At 45.9% G+C, this 20,945-nt stretch overlaps 1 protein-coding gene and 2 long non-coding RNA genes across 10 annotated transcripts in view; 2 read left to right on the forward strand and 1 right to left on the reverse strand.

Moving 5' to 3' along the window:
• The first annotated feature begins 314 nt into the window (after positions 1–314).
• On the forward strand, positions 315–8,000 carry LOC110347856 (uncharacterized). Its single transcript, XR_002392725.2, has 3 exons — positions 315–502; positions 6,962–7,199; positions 7,775–8,000. It is a non-coding gene; the product is annotated as an uncharacterized LOC110347856 (long non-coding RNA).
• Positions 8,001–14,819: 6,819 nt separating this feature from the next.
• LOC110347809 (uncharacterized) lies at positions 14,820–19,473 on the reverse strand. The gene is made up of 2 exons (XR_002392653.2): positions 19,290–19,473; positions 14,820–15,137 (listed from the first exon to the last, which is right to left on the reverse strand). It is a non-coding gene; the product is annotated as an uncharacterized LOC110347809 (long non-coding RNA).
• Ctbp2 (C-terminal binding protein 2) overlaps positions 18,231–20,945 on the forward strand; it is a 167,296-nt gene continuing 164,581 nt past the window's right edge. For 2 of the 8 annotated variants that reach the window (XM_087185173.1, XM_087185180.1), the window contains exon 1: positions 18,231–18,411. The gene's annotated coding sequence lies outside the window, so the exon portion shown is untranslated. Of the gene's footprint in view, positions 18,412–19,299; positions 19,488–19,886; positions 19,978–20,040; positions 20,408–20,945 lie in introns of those variants that run through there. The other 6 variants (XM_087185172.1, XM_087185179.1, XM_087185178.1 and 3 more) reach the window with 5 other exon arrangements.

Here is a 20,945-nt window from a genome sequence, read left to right on the forward strand (position 1 = left end):
GAAGTGCTGCGATGTTTGTACAGCTCACGACCGTTTGTTCCACTACAGGGAAAGCCAGGGGTGACTCGGCAGCGTATGTGCTGTGAGCAGGCTTCTCCTCAGCCACGTGAACAATGCGGTTGTTAGGGAATAATACAGGAGGCTGCTCCTGCACACTTGGGCAGCACTCCAAACCCCCAGCACCTCCTCCGACAAAACAGAAACATCGCCCTCATTCTCTGCTGCTGAATGGAGTCTAGCTTCTGAAAATGGACAGTTGCACCCACCTGCCGCCGAGGGCTCCCTCTCAATCACGTCGCCCTCTTCTGTCTGAGGCACTGAGAACATTCTCTCCGTTCCCACTGCCTTAAGGACAGGCTCTCCTGCAAGTGCCGCTGCCATTCTCTGCTCACAAGAGCTCGCGCATCGCCTCTCTGAGCATGGATGGCACCACCAAACACCTGCAACTTGCAGAACAGACAGCCCCAAATGTGAAGGCTTTCTAGGCCCACGCTGCTGGAAGGTGCTTTTTATATTTTCTGTCTCTCTCTGTCTGTCTCTCTGTCTGTCAGTAATGGGGATTGAACTTCACACTGAGCTACATCCCCAGTCCTTTTTTCAGTTTTAAATTTTGAGATAGGGTCTCACTAAGTTGCCACATTGCCCAGACAGGGCTCAAACTTGCAATCCTCCCTCCCTCAGGCTCCCAGAGTGCTGGGATTAAAGACATGCACCACCATGCCAGCTTCATATGGACTCTCTTTAAGCCAGGACCCTGAAAAGTAGGTTTGGTTGGAAAAGGTGATGGTGATTATCTCTTGTTTTTAATTCTTCTTTTTTAATTATAAAAGTAGTACAGTAAAACCTTGCATTGCAAGGAACTTATTCTGCAAGTATTCCATGAGGTGAGCAAACATTTCTAATAAATTTTAACTTGATAAGATCTATGTCTTGCAATACAAGTAGTATATGATGCTGAATGTCACATGATCACAACTGAGGCAATGCTCTACTCTCCCTCCCTCTCTCCTCTCCCCCTTCTCCCTCTGCTTTCCCCCTTCCCCTCTTCTCTACTCTTCCTCCCTCCCTCTCCCTCTCCCCCCCCCCTCTCTCTCTCTCCTGTCCCTCTTGCTGTGAGATTGGGGGTGACTGTCTCCCAACATCAAGAAGTAATGGAGGAGATCTCATCTAAAAAGCAGGAAGAAAAAAGCTACAGGAATCCCTCACTTTAAATGAGATTAGGGAGGTGAGTAAAATGTGGGAAACTGCAAAATTTGATAAGCCTGTAGCAGTGCAAATGATGATCTGTTCAACAACAATGCGATGTCACATTTCTGAGAAATCCTCAAAAGGAGGCAAAAGCAAGTGTCATTGGATAGATCCCTTGTTAAAGTTGCATGAAAAGAAAAAGATTCCATTGAGCCAATAGATTGCAGTGATTCCGTTAATGATAGTCAAAGTGGTCCTACACAATAACCTTTCTCTCTCTCGTCTCCCTGACATCAGCCACTAAGGTTTTCGAAGGTACATGCAGGTTAATTTGTTTATTTTTCTTTCTATTTTGTATTTTCTTTAGTATTTTGTATTATATTACAGTAGCGTGATCATTTTTATATGAATATTTTTGGGTTGTAGAACAAATCATCTGAGTTTCCATTATTTCTTCTGGGGAAATTTGCTTTGATATACAAATGCTTTGGATTACGACCATGTTTCCAGAATAAATTATGCTCACAAACCAAGATTTTACTGTATAAACTTTTTAAAATGCAAAATATATAAAATAGAAAATGAAACTCACTTCTCAGTTCCCCCAACCTTGTTTCCCAGAAGGTGACGAAATCCTTTTGGAACATTTATTTTTATTCTATCTTTAAAAAATTGCTTATTTCTGAGCCAGGGCTGATGGTACACATCTGTAATCCCACCACTTGGGAGGCTGAGGCAGACAGATCACAAGTTAGACCCCTGGGCTACATAGTGGATCACATCTAAAAAAAAAAATTGCTTCTTTCTGATTACAAGATGAGTGTTTTCATCTTAGAAAATAGAGACAAGCACATATATAAAAGTCAACTCTAATCCTCATACCTAACCCTGTTCATGTTTTGAAATATATCTTCCAATCTTTCGTCTATTTATGTGTGCTTGAATTATTGCAAAATTGGATTACATTAGAGGTCTAAGTTCTAATATGTCTTTTTGACTTAACATATGATGTTTGCCAATGCCATTATTCTTTTTTAACAGTTTTATTGGGGTATGATTGATATCCAAAACAAATACACATATTTAATGTATCCAAGTTGATGAGTGTGAACATCTATATATACCAAAATAAGCATCACCATAATCAAGGGAATGAACACATCCATCACCCTTTTCTTCCAGAAATTTCCTTGTGTCCTATAATTTGTATATATGTGTGTGTGTGTGTGTGTGCACGTGCACAGTAAGAACACTAACATGAAATCATCCCACTTAGAAAATTTTTTAGCAAGATTGTATTGTTAGCTATAAGCATTATGTTGTATAATACATATATAGAATTTATTAATCTTCTGTAACTATAACCTTATACCCACTGAACAAACAACTTTATTTCTTGTTGTCCTCATTTTCTGGCAACCATTTGATTTTACGCTTATATAAACCTAAGATATTTCATATAAGGGGTATCACACAGTGTTTGTCCTTCTGTGACTGGTATATTTCACTTCACATGTCTTCCAGGTTCATCCACATTGTCACAAATGGTAGAGGTTCCCCATTCAGTACTGGGTATTGAACCCAGGTACCTGCTAGGCCAGCACTTTACCACTGAGCTGCATCCCTAGGGCAAACCCCTCATTTAAAAAATTTTTTTGAGACAGGGTTTTGCTAAGATGCCCAGGCTGGCCTTGAACTTTTCGTCCTCCTGCCTCAGCCTCCCAAGTAACTGCAATTACAGGCAAGTGCCACCACACTGTTTATTTTTCAATTTTTGAAGAATTGTACTGTTTCAGTACAATTTCAGCTGCATCGTTTTACAGTGCACAGGTGTTCTGATTTCTCTACATTCTCACCAATACTTGTCGCTTTCTGTCCTTTTGACAGTGGTCATCGTAATGAATGTGAGGTAAGAGCACATTGTGGCTTTGATTTGCATTTAATAATTAGTGATGCCAAGCATCTTTTCATGCATTAGTTGGCCATGTTTGAGCCTTTTAACAGATATTGCTACACCTTTCTCCAGAAATATTGGGCCAGTTGCAACTCCCACCAAAAATGGGTGGACATTTCTCTTTGCTTGTAGTCAATATAATATGAACTTTTCTCAAATTAAATAGGTGAAATATTTAGCAAACTGTTCACATTTGCCTTGTAATGGTAAAGCCAACCATTATGTTTGAAAAGAAAGTCCCTGAGCTGGACACACTGGCCTCAATGTTCTTCTATGACCAATAACACTGGAATCCTAATCTGTTTTGTGAGGCTTTCCTGTTCTGAACTTTCCTTGCTCTTGACTTTTATCATTAAGATTTATATGGCCATTGGATGTGGGGCATTTTGAGCATTCACATCAAAGATTGCTCCAAAAAAAGCCCTTGGGTTTGAGTGACAGGCTTGAGAAAACTTTGCCTTGTTATTCTTGGTCCTTTGCTATGGAATCCATTGTCTTACTCTGCTGTTCTTGCCAATTCTTCCATAATACAGTAAAAATCAAAGCCTTAAATAATAAGAGGTTATTTGCAAATGTTAGTCTTTTTATTAAGTAGAGCTGTTCCTTGTTAATAAATGAGATTCATTGAAAACTCTTTTGAGAATCCTCACGAGTAGGCAGAGGTTGGATAGTATGTTCCCAGCCACCAGTGGCGATGAGATGAAAGTGAGAAAATGGCTCTGTGTCAGCTACTAACATCCCTCCCAAGGAGCCCTCTTTTTAAAATTAGGCCTTCTCGCATTTCCTAAGAGTATCTTCACGTGAACTGAGAAGTCCACTTTTCAGCCCAACCATTCACTAGGTGTTTCCTTCATAGTCACGTGAACAAGTGAACATAGCCACTTTCAAAATGCAGCTGAGGACAAGGTCTTCCCTGGAAGTTATTTCCAGAAACATCAGGGTTGGAGAGCATAAGGGCACCCAAGATTCTTAAAACCATCCACTCACTTGTTAACTGGCAAGGGCCATGAGAAATAGCCACATACCGGAGTCATCTCACTTGTAGACCTAGCATGTTTCTGTTTCATTTCTAACTCACCATGAAAAAGTATATAAAAGGTCCGGGGATTTAGCTCAGTGGTTTCGCCGCCTGCTGTGCAAGCACAAGGACCCGAGTTCAATCCCCGGTACCAAAAAAAAAGAAAAGAAAAGGTATATAAAAGACTGAGGATGTTGTTCATGCTGTATGAGCACATGCTGTATGAGGTCCTGGGTTCAATTTCCAGCACCAAAAAGAAAAACAAAATAATATATCAATATATTACGGAAACCCATGAAAAATACACATGACATACAACGAAAATATCAGTCTGAAACCCAACAGAACTCAAAGGGATCCTAGGGCTAGGGACATAGCTCAGTGGTACAGAGATTGCCTACCATGTGTGATGCATGGATTCCGTCTCCACTACAGCAAATTAAAAATTTTTTTAAAAGGACACAGCCCAACGAAGATAATTTGAGGGGGGATTCTTTATAAACATGGAAAGGAAAAGAAGGAATGACCACAACCCAGAAAAAGAAGTGTGCAGAGACTTGAAAGGATACCTCACAGGAGGACTGTTGCCAAGTCGAGCCCAACCTGGGCAATTTAGCAAGACCCTGTCTCAAAAAAGAGGGGGGCCTGGGGATGTAGCTCAGCAAGAAGGCCCTGGGTTCAATCCCCAGTACAGCAATAAATAAATGAATAAATAAATTAGGATGCTTGAATGGAATGAATTATTGACATGCTACTATATACATGAACCTTGAAAATTAGGTGAAGTGAAAGAAGCCAGTCCTAAAAGACCACATATTACATCGTTCCTATTTACACAGAATGTCCAAAATAGGCAAATCCATAAAGACGGAAAGTTGATTAGTGGTTGACAGGAGCTGGGAGAGGGGGAAATGAGAAAGAGCTGCTGACAGGTTCCAGGTTTCTTTTGGGGGATGATAAAAATGTTCTGCAATTAATTTGGCTGTCACTGCACAACTTATAAATGTACTACAAACCAGGGAAATGGTAAACAGTGTACTTTAAAATGGTGAGAAGTATGGTAAGTGACTTATATCTGTATAATTTTTTTTTTTTTAGGTACCGGGAATCAAACTCGGGTCCTTGCGCTTGCGCAGCAGGCAGCGAAACCACTGAGCTAAATCCCCGGCTCTGTATAATATTTTTAAATGGGAGGAAGGTGGAAAGATACAGCCACCCTAAGGCAACCCAGTGGGAGGAGCGGGAAGAGGGAGAAGACAGAGAGGAGATAATGAGAATAAATGCACTGACCTTCCTTCTTTCCTCCTTCTCATCAACTATAGTTCCCCATTAGTCAAAACCAACTGGAAGCCAGTGGGCAGGCCAGCAGTTGGTGTATCCATATGGGGCAGCCTCCCGAAACAAGAGAGGAGAGTGGGAAGGATATAGAGCATACCTGGGGACCAGGAAGACATCTGCATACCAGAGTAGAAAGGAGATAAGGATGTAGAAGGAGGTGAAGGCGGGCTAGTGAGGGTGGGCAAAATGTGTTCTACCAGGTGCTCTGCTGTTACTTGAGTAAGTTCAGATCTGAATATGAGCTTCCTAGCAACTAGCAGCTAGAGAGAGGACTCCACCAGCTACTGGATCTGTGCTGTCCATTAGGAAAAAGGAAGCTCAGGAGAAGGACACACTGGGAGCACGAGCACAGCGGTGTGCTCCAGGTCCAGCATGTGTCAGCTGTGGTGTGGGAAAGACACAGAAAGGCCCTACTGTTCTTCCCTACTAGCTCAAGGTTCACGCAGCCTTTCCTCCCTACACACTTGGCAGTCACTGCTCCCTTTAAGTCTTCTCCCAGGGGTGGTGGCATGTACTTGTAATCCCAGCACTTCAGAGGCTGAGACAGGAGGATCACTGCAAGTTCAAGGCCAGCCTAGGCTACATAATCTCAACCTGAATTACATAGCCCTGCCTCAAAAAAAACAAAAAAAGGCTTCCCAAACTACAAAATTCCCAGACATGGTGGCACACGCTTATAATCCTTGCAATCAGGAGGCTAAAGTAATAGGATTGTGAGTTTAAGCCAACCAAAACTATATAGTAAGACCCTATAAAAAAAACCCTGCATAATCATGGAACACACAGGAGATGGCCCAGTGTTGAGTACTGAATCCACTTGGGTTAGACCCCTGCTCTAACAGTTAACACTCTGTGATCTATGGATGTAGATGTAATTACTATATGCCTTACTTTCTTAATCTGCAAAATAGGAATAATTTATGCAGTGGGGAGCAAGGCTGCCCAGGCTGGCCTGGAACCCAAGATCCCCCCTTCCTTAGCCTCCTGAGTGCTGGGATTATAGGTGTGCACCTGATAAAAATGGAAATGATTTTCATTCCATACCTCCTAGGAGTCTTGTGATGGTTAAATGGAATAATGCACAGCAAAGGCCGAGTGCTGCTCCTAGCACATAGTAAAGGTTTAATAAATGTCTAGGGTGGGCTGAGGGTTTGGCTCAGTGGTGCCGCTGCCTGCTTCACAAGTGCAAGGTCCTGAGTTTGATCTCTGGTACTAAAAAAGAAAAGTCTAGGTTGATTTTTTTTTTTCATTGCAGAGGATTGAACTCATGGCCTTGGCACTGAGTCCCAGTTTTTATTTTTTTGTTTTAATCAGTGTCTCACTAAGTCTTCTAGCCTCAGCCTCCACTTAGAGTGCTGGGATTATAGAAGTGTGCTACCACATCCAACCTCTGTTAAATTCTGATGATAGGAATGTTGAGAATCCCTTTGCCATGATCTCATTTTACTTGCTCCTTTTTTCAGGGGAAGAGAGAGAGCCCCAGAGAAGGATGTGATCTATCTAAAGTCATGTGGTCAGAAGAAAGGCAAAGTCAGGAAATGAACATGCCTTTGAGTCTGAATGTAGCACAGAAACTCCCATCAATGGTTTCATGCTTATGTTGTGCCTTGAAACAGTTCCTGAGCAGCCCACCTGGATTGCTGCAGAGAAAAAGCAAGGACCTTGGGACCCAGTGTGTGTTCTACATGAAGTAGGCATCCAGTAAGTGCTCGTGCATGAATTTATGGGTTTCCATTACCATTGCCTGGTGGACCAGGAGCTCTTTGAGGGCCAAGTCTGTGCCTGATTCTTCTTTGTCTCTCTAGGGCCTGGCACAGGAGCCTGGCATAAATTAAATGCTTAATAAATATTTTATATGTATTAATAATTAACGTCTGAGGCTATTTATAAATAGCTCTGTGGGAAAAGCCCAGTTGGGATTACATCCTGTGTTAGAAGTTAAATTCTCAGCTCACTTACAGAGACCATGTCAAAACAGGGCTGCAGTCCACCCAAGAAGTCTGGCTTCCTCATAATGATAGAAGAGGGTAAATAGTGTACATTTAAGCGACATGTGAAATGATCCCAGAACATTAGGCTTTTACTTTAAATAATTCCACTCTTTATCTGTAAATTGTTTAATTTAGTGCTTGGGTAGAACTGTGTTCTCTCAAATGGTATTTTAAGTCTTAACCTCTGGTACCTGTAGATGTGACCTTATTTGGAGACAAACTCTTTGTATGGAATCAAGTTGAGATTAGGGTGGGCCCTAATCCAATGATTGGTGTCCTTTGAAGGGAAGAAAACAAAGACCCTGACAGATACACAGGAAAGGGAAAAGCTGTGTGAGGTCAGAGGCAGAGACTGGAGTGTATGCCCAGGATGGCCGGAAACCCCCTGTGGCTCAGAAAAGGCAGAGAGGATCCTCGAGCAGAGCCTCCAAAGAGAGCACATCCCCAGTGACACCTTGATTTTGACTCCTGGCTTCCAGAATTGTGAGCAAATAAAACTGTTGTTATAAGCCACCCAATTTGTGGCCATTTGTTACTGCAGCTCTAGGGAATGAATAGTTTCTGTCACATTTGGTCTTGCATTTCATGTTAGCTTCTTCTGAAAGGGAAACTCAAGATAGGCTAGATAGGAAGTAACACTAACAGTTACCACTTACTGAGCACCTACTATGTCCCAAGTCCTGGACCAGATGTTTCCTAATTGATCTCCTTGACTCCTGTCAGTACTCTTCTGAGCTCAGTGCTCTCTTACTCACCCACACTTATTCACTGAACACCCCTGTCTTAGCATGGGTTCCCCCAGAAGCAGAACCTTGAAAGGTCCTCGGTGCAGGTGGTTCATGTAGGGTGAGCCCCAGAAGCAGGTGTGGGTGTGTAGGAGAGGGAGCGGGCAATGAGGGTTGGACTATGCTGGGAACTCTGTGAAATGTGCAGAAGGCATTTCAGAGCTTCTTTTCCAAAGGGTGGGAGCCCAGTGCCTTTCTCCACCTGCTCCTGCCCACACTGATGATGACAGCATGTAGGGTCCCCTTCCAGCCATTATCTCTCCTATGCTTCAGGACTGTCTCCAGTACAGGTGAATGGGGTCTTTTGGGGTCAGAAGAGACTCGGGTGGAATGTAGAATGTGAGGCAACCTGTGCTCAAAGTGTCTGTGGTCAATATAAGTGGAGTCTGAGCTTGTACCAACAGTTTACGACAGCTGCTACTGAAATGGATCATACAGATGCAGTGGAACACAGGACCTAGTGCAAAGTAAGATATAAGGCCCTTGTTTAAAAATTAAGATGAGGCTTGGGGTGTGGCTTAGTGGTAGAGCATTTGCCTAAAATGTGGATTCCATCCCCAACACCACAAAAAAGAAAAAAGAAAATTTAAGACAGTGGTAGGAGAGCATTATGGCAGAGCAGGGCCTTTCTAAGCACGTGGCTTTGTACCTGCACAGATTGCAGCCAGGAAGGTGGCCCAGGGTGCAGAGCCCAGGGCATCAGCTCCAAGGCCCTACTGCTGACACAGACACCATTGAGCGTCTTGCACACACAGTAAGTTGTAGTTATTTACATGATGCTTTATAATAATTATTGATAATTTCTCTTCAGTGGAAACTGCTTTAGAGAAATGCACGTTGCTTCCCAGCCAAGGAGTCCCTAAATCCATGCCAGGACTCGTACTCCATAGCTGAGAACTATCTAGAGCCTAAACCAGACAATATTGGATTCTTGTGCCAGAGGGTCCCCAGACCCTAGGCACTCGGTCAGCACATCGTTATGGTTTCCCTCCTTATCATCTCTGACACCAGCACATCACAGCTTCTAGCTTAGAGCTGGGCCTACCCACAAGTTCCAAAGTCCAATACCTGCTGAAAAAGGCTGCCAGACCCTGTGACTGCCAAATGCAGGTGTGAATCTCAAGGGCATCCTGGATTAAAAAAGAAGAAGAAGAAGAAAGAAGAAGAAAAAAGAAGAAGGAGGAGGAGATGGAGGAGGAGAAGAAGGAGAAGAAAAAGAGGAAGAATGAGGAGGGGGAGAGGAGAGGGACAGGGAGAGGGTCAGGGAAAAGGAGAAGGAGAAGAGGAGGAGAAAGCAGAGGCGGCAGAGGAGGAAGAAGCCAGGAATGGTTGCATATGCCTGTAATCCCCCAGCGCCGAAGGAGGCTGAGTCAAGAGAATCATAAGCTTGAGTCCCACCTGGACAGTTTAGCAAGACCATCTCAAAATAAAAAATAAAAAGGGCTGGGGCTATCGCTCAGTGGTAGAGCACTTGTGGTTCAGTCTCGATCACTGGGAAAAAAAATTTCTACAAAAGACATTCTGGAACAGTTGAGGACATCTGAAAATGGTCCAGGTATTAACTACTATGTCTCAAACCATCTGTGGTAAAGAAACAGTTTTTATTTTTCAGTGTGTGTCAGACTGATGCTTTTCTAAAATCTAATAAAAGTGACTTTCTAGGAAAACAAAATGAAAAATGTACAAAATGCAACTCCAGGGCTTTTTTCTTAATTATTATTAGACTTAATCAATCTAACATTACTCTGACAAATTGCTACGAAAGTTTCTAAAATCTTGTGTTGACCGGTAACAGTCCAGAGATTTGCAGCAGTATACTACCAATACACTGAGTAGCACTTAATTTACAGCCCAGGTGTTGAGAGGTATTGCTAATCTTTATAAGTATGCTAGGATATTAGGGTTTTGTAGGTCTTTCTTCTTGGATATATGGTAAAGTATTTAGGAGTTGTGATAGTCAACTTTCTGCCACTATAACAAAATACCTGAGATAAGCAACTTATAAAAAGAAAACACCTATTTTAGCTCACTGTATATTTTGATTCCCCTGTGTAATTCCTTGGATAATGCTGCTCTTTTCCCCTTGTGCCACTCCATCTCTGCCCCATGCTTGGCTATTCCTAGTGGTAGTTCCCACTCTCATGGCCTCACCACTGGTCCTGCTGAGTGATGTCAGCCACCAGTGTAACTCTAGCCTTAGTCACCATTGCCCTGAAGGTGTGTGTCATGGGCTCCCCTAGGTGTAGGAGAATTAGCACTCCTAGGATAGGGCTCAACACTGGACGTGTAAGGTGGCCTGTGAGGCCAGAGGCTGTTTTAGGCTCACGTTGGCTTCCATTGACTCCATGGGCTATTAATAAAGGTTTCTAGGTTTTCTACCCTGTGATCTGTTGTGCAAGGATGAAACCAGTTTTATCCAGTATTTGAATTAGCTTCACAAGTCATTTGAAGTACTACAGTGAACTTGGAGGGGTTATGAGTTACCCTTCATTCTAGGTGCCATGTGGTGGCAGAGGGACCTTAGGCAAAATACTTCATCAAAATCAGCTATAGAAGCCGAGCATAGTAATGCACTTGGGGGACTGAGACAGGAGATTCCCTTGAGCCCAAGAATTTAAAGCCAGCCTGGGCAACACAGCAAGAATCTATTTCAATGAAACAAAACAAAAAGAGCCAACTATATAATTTGTGGGGCCCAGTGCAAACTGAAGACACAGTGCCTTTTGTTCACCATTATTAAGAATTTTATGATGATGACAGCAGAGCCAAGTGGACAATCCTTTTGAGCAACACTCTGTGGGAGTCTAGAGGTCACACGCCCCTGAAGCCAGCCCTACACCTAACTTCTCTGGGAGCTTTAGACTTTACACAGATAACTGTGGAGTCCTGGTCCCTATCTTGAGGCTTAAGTGAGGTAATATTTGGGTTTGCTGTCTCTCTGGGATGCTGTCTTCTTGGAGGTACCGTATCCACCAGCTGAGGGTAACCTTTGCACTGAGGGTCCAGTCTCAGCCAGGCATGGAGCAGGCCTCTCTTCATTATTTGTTGAGTAGCAGTAGTTCAATAGGATTTAGGCCGTGTGTTTGTGTGTGTGTGTGTGTGTGTGTGCGCGCGCGCGCACGTGTTTGCATGTGTGCACATGTGTGATTAATTAAAAAATAAAAGTGATAGTCTTAAACCCATTTGCCACTTAAATTCTGAAATTGCAAAAGCTTAACCACTCTGTACCCTTTGCTGGGTAGGGCATGAGCAAAGGATTTTTAATGCATGGCTGAAAAGGGCCACAGAATTAATTATGATTAGATTAATTATGAATCATATAATGATTATGTTATAGCCACAACAAGCACCGCTATGCTACCAGACATGGAGGCCAAATTCCCACCTCTGCTAAGAACAGCAACTGAGAGCTTTGGGTAATTGTGACTCTGAAGTGAACTGAACCCTGAACCACCAAGCCAAGCAAGTGACAATCTAGTGAAGTCCAGCTCCCGGGAACTCTCACTACACAGACCCTTGAAACACTCTAGTGCACACAACTAGTCCATTTATTGCACAAAACAGTTACAATAAAAGGACTCACTATTATTTAGGGCCACTATCTTTTTTCTACAACCATCGGTTTCTGGAAATGAAATAGGAGAGGTAGGGAACAGAAAAATAAGAACTTCGGTTAAAGGTCTTTCATTGTGGGGTGGGGGTTACCCTGCAGGAGTCTGTCCCATGGGCTTTTTATAGGCCCTCAGCTCCTGGAGACATCAAAGCTGCTGCCAGGGGGGTATAAAGCAGGGAAGGAATTATGTCACCCTGTTAACAGGCTGCTAAATGGAAAGAAGAAAAGAAGAGCCTTGCAAACTCAATATCCCACACTGGGGCTGCAGATTTTTTTTTCCATTACTTTTCTTTGGGGGTGGGGCTAAGGATGTAACTCAGTGGTAGAGCCCTGTATAAGGCCCCAGGTTTGATCCATAGCATCAGAAAGAAACAAAAACAAAATAAAACTTTTGTTTTGAAATAATTCTGGATTTACGGATAAGTTGTTAGAATAGGACAAAGAGAATCTGGGTCTACAGCTCAGTGGTAGAGCATTTGCCTAGCATGTGTGAGGCCCTGGGTTTGATCCCCAGCCCTGGAAAAATGGTACAAATACTTCTCATTTACCAGTTTTTAGAAAACACTTTCTTTTTGCTTTATTCTTCTCTACTATATGCATTTTTTTCCTGAACCTTTAGAGAGTTGATTATATGTCTTATTTCCCTAAGATTTTTTATTTATTTTTATTTCTTATTTAGTTGTTTATTCTATTTTTTGGCTTTCAATTGTAATCCCCTTGCTTCAGCCTCCAAAGGCTGAGATTACAGGCATGTGCCATCAGGCCCAAAGCCTTTTACTGTTTGAAATTATACAAATAATATAAAAAATAAAAATTTAAAAATGTTAAAGATCACCCCAAGTCCTACCATTCTAATGCTAATATGTTCAGTTAAAGCTTACCTCATTCTCTTTGTCTGTTTGCATGTATCACTTTTGAATAGCTCAGATCTCTTGAAATATATTCACTAAGTGGTCCATCCATCTACCTATCCAAGAAATACTGAGCACCTCCCAAGGGCTAGGACTATAAAACAGATCAAATTATCATACAATTTCATGGTTACAAAATGTGACAAACTGCTCTTAAGGGCAATTCTTGCCTCCTCCCCTCAAAAAATGTTCCTGGCTCTAAATTTGGGATGTTAATATAGTTGAGTTTGTGTGTATTTATTAACAATTTCCCATAACACATTATAATTATAGTAAAAACATATATATGATGGTGCAGTTCACCAGAAAGTAAAAATGGAAATTAGAAATTCCTTCTAACAATTTTTCAGTTTAGTGGTTTCAGCTTTAGGAAGCAATTCTTGTGTTTTCTGCATATTCAAGGGAGTTTTTGAGGTTTACTTCTCTAATTTGTATTACAAGGACAATATTTTTCCAAATACAGGATTATATGAAAATATTTCCTGTTTTTTCTTTATTTTGGTTTTGTTTGTTGGTTGGTTGGGTTTTTTGGAGACAGGGTCTTGCTTTGTAGTGCAAGCTGGCCTTGAATTCACTATGAAGCCCAGGCTGGCCTTGAACTCAGGGTGATTCTCCAGGCTGAGCCTCTTGAGTGCTGGGATCACAGGCTTGCGCCACCATGCCCAGCTTCCTGCCCTCCCCCCTTTTTAATAGGACTGCTCTACTAGTGAGCTACATCCCCAGGCATTTTTAATTTTTATTTTATTGTATATATGTATATGTATGTGTATTTATTTAATACTTTTTATTTTTTCTTTTGAGACAGAGTCTCAATAAATTGCCCAGGCTGGGCTCAAGCTTGCAATCCACCTGCCTCAGTCTCCCAGAGTGCTTCGATACGGATGTGTGCCAAAGTTTTAACGATCCATTAAAAACAAGCCCAGCTGGATGGAATGGTGCATGCCTGTAATCCTAGCCCTCTGGGAGGCTGGGGTAGAAGGATCACAAGTTCAAGACCAGCCTTGGCAACTTATCAAGACTTTGTCTCAAAAAACAAAAAGGGCTGGGTATTTAGTTTAGTCCAAAAAGCTTGGGTTCAATTCCCAGAACTTTAAAAAGAAATAAATAAACAAAAAAGCAAACCCATTAGTTCCTCAAGAGAAATGCATTTGTTTTCGTTTGGAGAAGTGCAGAGCAGAGATGACAGAAATCCCCAGGGACTGACGAAGACTCTGGGCCAGCTCTGGCTGCCTGCCCCTTCCCCTTGGTACTAGCAGTGGGTGGCAGAGGGCAGGGACTGGACTCTTGGCCTGTGATAGGAGTGCCCATCCCCACATATATGGCCTAGATGGAACCTAGGGCTTGGAGGGGACACAGAAGGAAACTGAAAGTTAAAAGTTACTGCACTTCCCTGGGGATGGTGGTCCTGTTGGAAGGGCACCCGAGTGAGGTCTGTAGAAGACAAGGCAGCATCTGAGGTCAATGGTACTGGCTTGGTCAGCAGGGAGTGGCTGGGTCCCCAGGCTTAATGCCCTGGCCCTGTCTGCATAGTCACACCTGTGGCAGGTATACCTGCCCTCACCCTGCAGCCCTGGGGCTCCACCAGGTTAGACCTCTCAACACCAGGACCCCCTCCCCCAGCGGCCCCATCTGAACCCCAAATTCAGGTACCTAGAAACAGAAAGAGAATGGAAACTCCTGGAGCCAGAGCAAAGATCAGTTTGATAGGGAGTTAACTTCCTACACTCAAAAATGAGTGGAACGGAAGCATCTGAGCAGATGAGCTGAGTTCCCCAGAATTTAAAAGGAAAAAAAAAAAGTGTATTCTATATAACTGAGTGCAGTGTGGACATTTCAAACTCCTACCACTTGATTAATGATATTGCATGAAAAAAAATAGTATTTTTCTAACAGTCAATCAGGGAAAAGTGATCATAGATATTTTATAAAAAGAAAAGTATTAGATGCAACCTTTGTGAATGCTTCATGTTGTTTCTTCTTCTGGAATATAAATACATAAATGGGACTCTTATTTCAGGTCATTCATCATTTACTTTCTGCTTTATTATCATGACTTTTTGTTATTGTTCCAAAATTGATCCTGAAGAGCCTTATAATCCACCACACTATGCCAGTCCTTGTCTTTCTATTTTTGAGAAAGGTGTCTCATCACGTTCCCCATGGTGGACTTGAAGTCAGTCTTCCTGTTTCAGCCTCCCAAATAGCTGGGATTAAGTCTTGTGCCACTGTGCCTGGCTTCCATCTTTTCTTTTTTTAAACCAGCTTCTGACAACACATTTAATTCGTAGGATTTCCTTTCTCCTGTTTAAAGATTAGAATGACAGCTCATCACTAAACACCTGAGAAAAAAAATCAAGACAACGTTAAACATATATTTCAAAATTAATTAACTTTGCCTTTTCTGGAACTATATTAATAGCATGGATATGTAAAGAGGAGCCCTTTTAGAATGGCGGATATCAGGGTTAGGACAGGGGTCTGACCTCAGCTCTTCACTCACCAGCAGTGTGGCCTTGGGGAAGTCATGTTAAGTCTTGGATTTTCAGTTTCCCTTATGTAAAATGGAGATAATATTAGTATTTTTTTAAGGGGCAGCTATGACGATTGAAGATGTTTATCAAGTGCTGAGCACATTGTGAGCACTGTGGCAAGTCAAGGACAAACATTGGTGCTGCTATTTGTCACTGATACTGTTATTTTTACCACTCTCCTGTTTTGTGTCTGTCAAAGTCCACTTTGAAACACTAGGAATTTAGACTGACCAATTAAATAGGCTCACATGGGAAGAGATCATGGAGAGTACTGAAAAACAAGCATTTTGGGTTGGGGATTTAGCTCAGTGGTTTCGTGGCCTACTGCACAAGCACAAGGACCGAGTTCGATCCCCAGTACCCAAAAAAAAAAAAAAAGAAAGAAAAAGAAAAACAAGCATTTCAATACCCTATATATAGGTACAAAATGTATACACGTGTGTATACACATTTATGTATTTGTAGTGCTGGAAAATGAACTCTGGACCTTGCACTTGGAAAGCAGCCACTCTACCACTGAACTATATCCCCAGCCCTTAGAACTGTAGTATATAAAAGACACACAGAAAAATTTGTAAGTAGTATTAATCCTGTAAATTGACTAATATGTATTTTAAAACATTTTCTCTTTGTCTGTAGGTACATGCCTGTAATCCTAGCACTAGGTGGGGGTAGGGGGTGGGGGCAGAGGCAGGAGGATCGCAGCAAGTTCGAGGCCAGCCTAGGCTATATAGTGAAGTCACATTCACGTTTAACTACATAGGGAGACCCTGTCTCAAAAAACAAAACAAAACGGAAAAAAAAGAAAGAGAAAAATATTTTTAGAAATAACAATAAATATGAAACTACTAAAAGACTTTTGCAACTTTTTTATATTGTGGTAAAATCTACATGACACAAATTTGCCATGTTACCCGTTTTTTAGTGTACAATTCACAATACTGTGCAACCATCACCCACCACCAACCATTTCCAGAGCTTTGTCATCATCCCAAACAGAAACTCTACCCATCAAAGAATAACTGTATATTCCCCTCCCTTTGGTCCTGGGTAATCACCATTGTACTTTCTATGGTTTTGCCTATTTAAGTTACTTCATATAAATGGAATTATACATTATTTGTATTTTTGTGCCTGGCTTATTTCACTTAGCTTGTTTTCAAGGATCATCTACACTGTCACGTGTCAGGGCTTCATTCCTTTTTAAGGCTGAATACTATTCCACTGTGTGGACTAGTAAATATACTGTTTATCAATTTATCCCTTGATAGATATTTGTTGTTTTGAGACAGGGTCTTGCTATGTAGTCTAGTTCAGGCTGGCCTTGAACTCACCAAGTAGCCCAGGTAGTCCTTGAACTCACAGCAATCCTGCCTCAGCCTCTTGAGTGCTGGGATTACAGATGTGCACCACCACATCTGGCTTTTGATAGATACATGGGTTGTTTCCACCTTGTGGCTGTTGTGAATAAAGTTGCTATGAACATGGGGGCAGATATATCCATTTGAGTCTCAACTTTCCATTTTTTGGGCACATATTCAGCAATGGAATTGCTGGATCACATGGCAATTTTGTTTAACTTTTGGAGGTACTGCCAGAATGCTTTCCACAGTGGCTATACCATTTTACTTTCCGACCAGCAGCACACAAGTTTGCATTTCTCCACATCTTCATCCACAATTGTTTTTTCCTGTTTTGTCCATAATAGCCATCCAAGTGGACATAAAGCGGTACCTTATTATGGTTTTGATTTGCATTTCCCTAATTACTAGTGATGCTAAATATCTTTTCATGCGCTTACTGGCCATTTGTATATCACCTAATTTTTTATTTGGGATTTTGAACATCTTAAAAAAGAAAGTAGAGGTTGGAAATGTTCACATGTTGGTGGCAACTGAGCTCTACATTTTAAAATGCAGGGTGTCAAGCTTAAGCAAGAAGAATTTTCAGCTTTGACGATGTCTTCTTTACAATGTTCTCAAAACAAAGGCTGTATTTTCACAGGCAGATTTCAAACTCTAGAAGGCGTGAAAATTGAACAAATCATATGGATAACTTTTTTACTTTCTCCATAAGGACAGACAACCACTCGGAACCAAAGATCTTCTGTGAAATAAAAAAACCAGAAAAATATATACGTATAGTTATTATAGTTTATGCCCGAGAAACTCCGAAAAGCCGGAACAGATATCCTAGTAGTCTTGGGGTGAATGGGATGTTTATACCCAAGTGTTTAGGCACCATGACCTTGAGGCAAAGCCGATGGGGAAAGGAGGGCCCTGAAGATAAGTCTGTGGGAACTCAGGGTCGCAAAAAAGATGGAGACAACTGGAAACACACATCTGGGAATTCTCTCACGAATAACCGTAGACCTTTGAGTCGCATAGCTGGTCTGTTCCCGGGGTAGCTGCCAGCGGTGAGAAAGGCCGGGGCTCGCGATGCCGTCATAGGAGGGAGATCGTCAATCGAATTTTAAAATGTTTAAGTATAAAACAATCATAGAAGCCACGGGCCCTGCATTACCCGTCAGGCAGGCCACATCTGGGTGCACTTTAGCCAACAGGCAGAGATAAATACTGAGAGGCCTCCTGCTGCGCTTTTTAGGACGCAAAAGGGGTTCAGCTGGGTGGCCTCTCCCTGCCCCACCACGCCCCAGGCTGTAAATTTCTGGGCCTGATAGGGCCTGGGGCTCTCCAGAACCGAGGCCACACCAAGAGTCTCAGCTCACGGAATGGGCGTTTCTTCGGCCTTCAAAAGCTCGACCTCAGGCCCCTCCCCGAGCTTTTCTTTCTCTACATCTCAATCCAGTTCCTAACAACTCAATATGGTTTTAAGTACATCGAGCTTATGGGCACTGCTCATTCCCAAAGGGTCTTGGAGGATGCCTGCTGGGATTCAGGGAAGTGAGATGAGAATTTGGGCTCCCTGAGGCACAGGGATCCCAGCCTTCCCGTCCGCAGCCACCGGCTCCCTTCCGGAGACGCGCTCGGATGTCACGGGTCACGGCACGGAATCTTGTCCAGGTGCTAGGCCCCGCTCCGCGTTTGCCGTCCAGACTTCAATCGCAGGACGTCAAGACCAGGTGGGTTCGGGTGGTGGAAGGGCGCTGCGAAAGCCCGGGAGCCCGACTCTCCAGGCCCCGGCGGGCCTCCGTCCCGCCAGGCTCGGACATCCAACCTATGGCAAGCGAGTCTTTAAAAATAGCTCCAGCGAGATCCAGACAACAGGAAGGAACTTTTTTTTTTAATGTGTAAAAATGTTTTGCCTCTCGTAGGGAATACACCGCCGCAAGTTCCAGCACACATGGCCCTCGCGCGCGCGCCCACAGCCGCCGCCGCCTCCCGGGCACGGCCTCTCGGGTCTGACTGGGGTGCGCAATGCCCCCTGCGGCCGCCCCGCGCCTGACCCCGCGGGCCAGCGCAGGCGGGAGCGGCCCGCGCCGTAGCCCAGGAGGAAGTTGGAGCTGAGGAGCCAGGAAGGGGGAAGGCTGGCTCCGCTCGCCCGGCGGGGGCCCTCCAGGGCCGAGGCCACCCTGGGAAGCCGCGCCGAGGCCCGCCCAGGCTCGCGTTGCCCCACGTGGCCGGCCGCCCCGGGCCCCACGTGGACGGGGCGGAGGAGGAAGGAGGGCGAGCGGAGGGCGAACTCCGAACCGCTGCGGCGAGACCCCAGTCTCTGCTCCGAGGCCCAGCGCCTCCCGAGAGCCTCCCGGGCGGGGCCGTGCCGGGGGCGGGCTGGGGACTGGCTGCCGCGCCCGCCCGCCGCCGCCGCGCCTATGTGCACTTTCACGCAGCCACTAATCCCCCGAGAGCCGATTTGTAGTGAGGAGTCTCCGTTGGGGGCGAGACCAGCCCATGTAGGGTTGTGTCATTGGTTTGCAAAGAGAGACCCCGCCTTTGCAAAAAAAAAAAAAAAAAAAAAAAAAAAAAAGGGAGCGAGGAGTGAGTGAGCGGCGACCCTCACCTCGACTCTCGCCTCGCTCCTGCGCAGCCGGCGTCCGCCGGCAGACGCGGCCAGTGCCGCTTCTTTCCTTTTCCTTTTCTCCGTTTTCCTCCTTTCTCGGAGAAGAAAACAAATAAAGAAGAGCAAACAGCCGGGAGGCGCTCGGCATCCAGGACGTTCCCTCCCCCGATCCAAGTTGGAATCCGCATCCTCTCGGGGGTGAGCGCGGCGTGGGGCGGGCCGAGCCGGGGACCCCCAGCGCAGCTCCCGCCGGGCCAGCAGGCTGGCGGGAGGGCGCGCGGCCCGGACCCGGGTGGGGGCTCGGGAGCCGAGTGGGCGGAGGAAGGGGGTGGGGTGGGTGGGGAAGTAGGAAGAGGCTCGGTGGCGAGGGGCGGAGGAGGAAGGGAAGGGAGGGGTATGGAGGGAGGGTAGGGCGGGAGGGGGAGGGGCGGGGAGCCGGAGAGATTAAGTTTTTGTGTGTGTCCCTGTGTGCGTGTGTCATTTTAAGGTGGCTCGGGAGTGGCCCGGAGGAGCCGGCGGTGGCCCGAGGAGCGAGGGACGGAGCCGGGAGCCATGCCGCGCTGAGGGGGGGCTGCCAGCCACCGCCACCGCCGCCGGGTGGGGTGGGAGGGGCGGGAGCCGCCGCCGCCGCCGCCGCCGCCTCCCGGGTGGGCGCCCTTCGCCGTGGACGCCGGCGGCCCCGGACGAGGTAAGGGGGCCCTGGGGGAGGACCCGGGCGCCGCCGCCCCCGCCCCACCTGCGGCCGCGGGCTGGGGGCGCCGTGCCCGCGCCTCACTGCGCCACTCCAGGAGGAGGAGGGCGAAGGACACGGAGCCGGCATCCGAGGACATCTTTGGTCCGTTCCCCCGGCCCCGCGTCCCCCCTCGGTGCCCAAGGCTGGACGCTGGCCTGGGGGCTCCTTCCCGCCGCCCCTGGTCGCCGTTTGCGCCAGGATTTTTGTTGTGATGAGAGTTGATGAATGCGAAGTAGGCGGTCACCTTCCTTCCCATCAGGATTGGGGAAAAAAAAAAAGGGAAAGAAAAACCCGGAGCGCAGCGGCGTCCGGAGGGCAGCGGCGGCGGCGGCGGCGTCTCGGCGACGGTTACCTAGGCGCCCCCGGGTCCTGCTCCCCGAGCCCGGTGGGTGCGTGCGCGGGGGCCGGTGGCGACCCAGGCCGAGCGTGCGGCGCGCCGCGGGGACAATACGGCCGGATCCCTAGGGACGGGGAGTCCGAGCACGCCGGGGTGCGGCGGGCCTTGGGCCTGCGAGGCGGGGCGGGGGAGGCTGAGGCAAGGGTACGCTAGGAAGTCGGGGCGCGCGCGGCTCTGGCTCCTGGGGGCGCGGCCCCTGCCAGCCGGGGATCCCGCGCGGCGCCCGGAGAGCGCAAGTGAAAAACGAGGAAACAGGCGAAGTGGAACCCTTTTGTTTTGCCAGCCCGGCATTGTTGGCTTCTCCGGGCAGCCGGGCCACATCTGCTGCCGCCGCGGTCGCCCCCACTGGCGCGCAGGGCTCGGCCCGCCAAACTCGCGGCGGGGCGGGGGTCCTGGGCGGGCCGGGCGGCGGGCGGGGGCCGGGCGTGCCGGGCATTTCCTCTGGCCGGCCGCGCTCCCGCGGGCACCACTTCCTCCTCGCCAGCTGCCCGCCGCCGCCGGCAGCCCTGCCCGCGTGCCTCCCTCA

Source organism: Heterocephalus glaber, unplaced genomic scaffold, assembly GCF_053883595.1.
Source record: "Heterocephalus glaber isolate CG9 unplaced genomic scaffold, H.glaber_assembly_v1.0 deba00001497, whole genome shotgun sequence".
Taxonomy (NCBI): domain Eukaryota; kingdom Metazoa; phylum Chordata; class Mammalia; order Rodentia; family Bathyergidae; genus Heterocephalus; species Heterocephalus glaber.